Consider the following 5,409-nt stretch of genomic DNA (forward strand, 5'->3'; position numbering starts at 1 on the left):
AGCTACGTGCCTTCCCCATGCCCACGTATTTGTCTTACCAGTCTATGTAAACTATGAACTTGTTTTATTTCATCAGGTAAGGCCCACTGAGCCGCATAGCTCTTTTTTAGAAGCGAGCTGGCTTTCAGAAATGGAACAGCCACATACATGTGAACGCGTGTTGTCGATTGTCAATGTAAAGAGAAAAAAACGAGGACCCGGAGAAAAATCCAGACGATCACGGGGATAAAATGCAAACTCCAAATACAGCAGGCGTCAGGGTCGGGATCGAACCTACGTACTCCTGTATATAGGCGAGGTATGTTGCCCAAGGGAAAGCCGTGTATATAATGGGCCTAACTAATGCACTTTCTCGTATACACGCGTTCCTCTTTATCAGTAATTCCACAGGCGTAATGCCCTTCATACCATCATCACCATTACCACCACCACTATCATCACCATCACGGAGCCGTGACGCTCTTGAGCGCACTCTCGCTCAGCAAAGCAGCAGGGCTCCCAGCGGCGACGCTTCCCGAATCAATCCCCGGCCAGGCGCCGGGCGCTACCCACCGAGTTTCACGGAGCGCACGCGTCCCGCACGTGGACCACGCTGCGCCGCGCACGACGCACACACGTCCACGTGCAGCCACCCCCTGGCATGTCCGCACGAAGCAACTCACTCACTGCAGGACGCGAGGCAGCGAGGGCGCGTTCACATTCAACAACGAAACGAACACTCGTCTTGTGTCGTTCACTTTCTGACCGCGAATGTGTTTGACCCCAACACGAATCTTGTTTTCCTTTCTGTAATGATGAGGCTCAAACGGCTCCTCTCGCGATGAGGGGTGGAGTGGTGAGTGGAGAGCGGGGGTTGTGGGGCAGCACGGGGCGGGGCCAGTGGCGAGATGTTAACTGCCTCGCCTGATATACAGGAGGTCGTCGGTTCGACCCCGACCCTGACGCCTGCTGTATATGTGGAGTTTGCGATATCTCTCTGCCCATGGTCGCGTGGGTCCTCCGGTTTGCCCCTCCACATTTACATTTAGAATCATGCATATAGACTCTATGGCTTCTGTACATTTCCACAAGGTGATAAGCCACTTCGTTGAGCTATCATTTGTGACCAGGTCGCTTCTGAAAAATAGCTATATAGCTCAGCGGGCCTTTCCTGGTAAAATAATTTTTTAAAATATATTTTAGGTGGCTTAGCGGCAAAGCGAACGGCTCACGTTCGGAATGTCCTGAGTTCAGACCCTGGTTGGCAGTTTGACTCAGCCCAGCACCTCACCGGGATCGGGGATGATGCGATGTGGGGAGGTCATCAGTGGTTGTCCTAATGACAAACAAAAAATTGTCCCCGTCAGATGAACGTGGAATTTCCGCCACTCGCTCAGGGTCGCAAACAGGAGATGAGCATTGCCTCGGAGGTCATTTGAGAAGGAAATCGTTTTGCTCTGTGCCGGGTTGGAGTGGTGACGCAGTGGGCAGCGCACTGCACTCTGAGGACGATGCCGGGAAATCCGTGAGGTGCGTGGAGCGGGGGACCTCCGATTCCTCGCGCCAGACGAACGTGGAGCTCCCCCCCGTACCACCGAGACGCAAGCCTTTGAAGTTTCCTTTCGCATTGATCAAAGGGGGGGGGGGAGTATGGGAGGAGTAGAGGGGGCAGTATGGGAGGAGGGGAAATTCTGCAAATCAGCCACGAATAGAAACAATGGAAGTCAAACTAACAGAACCAGTAATCACGTGTTTGCAGCGCATAATATATACCACACGTCTTTACTTATTAAAGGAAGCATGTTGTTCAGCACTGTGTAAACGCAATGCACAGACAGAATGTAGAAGTCCGGTTAAATATTTAACCGTATTTCCATATTCCGCAAAAAAAATCCATCATCAGCCACGCGCAGTTAGGCTTCCCTTCACGTCAAGTGAGGTTTGCGCATTTTTGGGGCTGAAGTGAATTTAAAAATGAATCAAAATAAACCCCAGACTCCCCTCCCGCCCCTCACACACATCCAACCCACCTCCCCCCTCCCCCACTCCCACCCCCACAATCACCCCCACAATCACCCCGTTTCCACCCGCATTCCAACCTCATCACTCAATCACAGACGTCCGCAGGTGCCGTGGGCCGCGTGACCCAGGTGATTACGTACCGCCGCCGTTGCCGCGTCCCGCACACAATTACTCCGCGCCTCAACAGCCGGGGTCGCGCCCTGCCCACGGGAATCCATCGCGCCCTCGGCACAAAGACACTCACAGGCCTCGCGAGCCCGAGCAGCTCTGCGGGACGGGACGGGGGGGAGGGCACCCGCGCCAGGCATCTCATCCGGGATGGTCCGGAACGCTTTTCCGGGAATTGTGGCACGCGACGTCCATCTCGACTCGCTCTGAACTCGCGACGCGCATTCTGAACTCATGGGATTCATAGGAATGTCGGGCACGATAATATCACGGACGGATTGGCGCGCACCGTACGCTCGAGTGGTAGCGCCCGACGCAGGCGACCCCCTCACTCCAAAGCCAATGCCCAGCAGCAGCAGAGCCCCCGCGGACATCGAGGGAGCGATGACGCGCGGTTCTCACCCGATGGACGGCGAGAGAACGTCAGGCTGCGGCTGCTGCTCGAGGCGAAATGTCTCCCCGCTGTTGCGCGTTTACAGCCACGGCGGCCGAGCGGGGACCGACACGAGCGGGGGACGCTCACAGCCGCCGAGAGCCGCTTCGGGTGACAGCTCCCACAGAGGCAATCGATGTTCCGTGGGAATATTTTGCGGGAGGAAAAACAAATAATCGAGGGGGAGAATTAAAACCTCGCCGCGAGTTTGCTCAGAGGTGGCGAACGAATCAGTGACCGTAATAGAGGTCCTCGGGTTAGATCGCGTAAAATATAAATGCGTCATTAAACCGCGCCACCGTCTGAGCACAAACCAATTAGGGTTGTCAATTGAACAAAAACTGCCAATGAATCACGAGTTCAGCACACCGGTTGTGTGTTTGGAGAGTAAACCCGCGACAACATTTACAAGTCAAGTACCGTGGCGTTTCGCAGGTAATTCAACAACAACAACCAGCTTCGTCAGGCGACAGCCAGGAATGTGGAGAGATTCTAATCCCGTGTCGCTCTGACATCGTTGACCTCAGCCACACGGTCGCTATGAAGGGGCAGCTGCCAAGACCGTTTGGCTGTGTGACTGACTCTGTCCGGCTGTGTGACTGTCCGGCGTGTGAGTGACTCTGTCCTTCCTGCTGTATATAAATGGGTCCATCACAGATCGTAGATGGGAGGAGGAGGAGGCGCCAGGTTGCGCGCGTGCCTCTCTGTGTGCTCGATCTTGCCCAGTCCCAACATTTGAGACAGCGCAGTCGACACGGCCATGGAAGTGGCACATTAAAACGGGCATCAATCACGCGGCAACGAGACAAATAGGGGCCCTGTCCAACACGAGCTTTAACATTCGCTCGCTGGAGAATACAAACGTCAACATCATTGAGTGAAGTCGCTCCTTCCTGTGTTCCCGAACACGCCACTTAGGGCTGCGACACGAGAGGCCTCGTTGGAAGTCACTTAGACGTCATTCTGTCTCATCAACGACGCTGCGAATTGGAGCTCGGCAGCTGTGGGTTGTTCAGAGTCGCGTGCAGCTGAGAGATAAGAGCGCTTTTGTTTGACTAGCTCGTGGCTCCACTATACGAGGAGAGATTTAGCCGATCCCCCCATGCTGGCAACAGCGCATCCCGAACTTTTGTCCGGCGGTCGATGCCAGCCGCATTGAGCTCTACCAATTGTGCTCCCATGCGACCCTGAAAACAGCAAAAACCCCGCGACCTCGACAACTCCTGAAGCCCTCTTGCCGACACCGGCGGCAGACCTCGACATTGGCGTTCGGCTCGTGGACGCACAGCCGCAGCCACCACGCGCACGGTGCCACCGCGACAGCCGCTATCCTCAACGGAGGCACGAACGCAGCCCTCGCTTGTTCCTTCGACCCGCGTGTCGCCCGCCCCGCCCGCCCGCACGCACGACCAGCCTCCTCTACTCCCTCACTCCCTCACTCCGCTCGTCGTTATTTTTCAAGGCACGGCGCGACCTCATAAAAGGCCCTTTTGACTTCAATCTCAATCTCTAATCCGTCTGGGGGTCTCACGCGCGCCGCTCCGCGCGCACGAACCCCTCGCGCCCAGCCCCCCCCGCCCCTTCCCCCCCTCTCTGTTGAAAAATTAACGACTCCGGGGATGGGGGGGGGGGGTGTGAAGCCAACTGTGATGACGCCTAACATCCACTCGCCACGCATGCACGGAGAGTCACGGCCAGATAGATCACGCGAACTAGCAACCTCGCTCGCTCTCTCTCTCTCGCTCTCACCGCGTTCGTCATTGGCTCTGCCTTGCAACAGGTAAAGGCGTAGTCCTGCAATTAGCTTGCTCAAGACACTGCTGGCGGAAGGACCTCTGCTATCGGGGGAGGTCTGGGGAGAACCCTCTGGATGGTATATTGGCCAACTGCTCCACGCTCACCAGATGCATTACCCCACAGCACACGTGACCTACCACCTCCTGGAGAGGATTCCATGAATGTTGTTGACAATGATGGCGAAGGAACGGGAAACTCTTTAACTTTTTGAAGCTATTAACATTACACTTGTTATCATGTTACAGTGTAGTCGTATCCGAATTTTTTTTAATTGAAAACGATAGTCCCATATACGTGTCAACATTTCATTGAAGCACCCTGTATGGGTCAAACGACCTCCACGATTGACACGGCTCGGGGACACATTCATGGGACAGTGGCTTTACAATAGGGTACCGGTGTAGTCATCACTCCTACACTCCAAGGCGACAGCACGAGGCGATATTCCAGATCAGTGTTCTTCACAATTTCCAGAGGTGGTAGGGGGGGGGGCACTGTCGTCGATAAGACGTCAGCAGCGTGAGGGCCTCCACCCCGCCTGCAAGGGGCCGCTGTCACCATCTGTGTCCCGTCGAGGCTCGCGCGCCACCAGGGGCCGCAGTGAAGGCCACCAGCTCCCCGCCAGTGTCCCGCTCTGCGCCAGATGACCGTGGGCCAGCAGACGACGCGGAGAGAAGCTCCATGGCGACCTCCCCACGCGTGCCCGGGATGACAACCCCGGGGATGCCGACCGCGAAGGCGGCGTAGGCGACGGGTCACGCGTGCCGCGCGGAGCTCCACGTCTCGGCGCAAGCTCGTGGCAGGGAGAATACAGATGACAGACGCGTGCAGGCGTTGTGTTCTGGGGTGAAGGACGGGAGCGGAGGGGCGGGGGGAGGATACGCACAGGGGGGTGGGGGTGCGGGGGATTTCCCGGTGGCCACGGACGATTCAGCCTCTCGGCTATTCAGCTGTCATCAATTTGGGGGTCGCGGTTTTTTTTATCTTCAGTGTCTCGTCCGTGTCGTCTC

This window comes from Lethenteron reissneri, chromosome 20, assembly GCF_015708825.2.
Source record: "Lethenteron reissneri isolate LAM-NWPU_2019-01 chromosome 20, ASM1570882v1, whole genome shotgun sequence".
Taxonomy (NCBI): Eukaryota; Metazoa; Chordata; class Hyperoartia; order Petromyzontiformes; family Petromyzontidae; genus Lethenteron; species Lethenteron reissneri.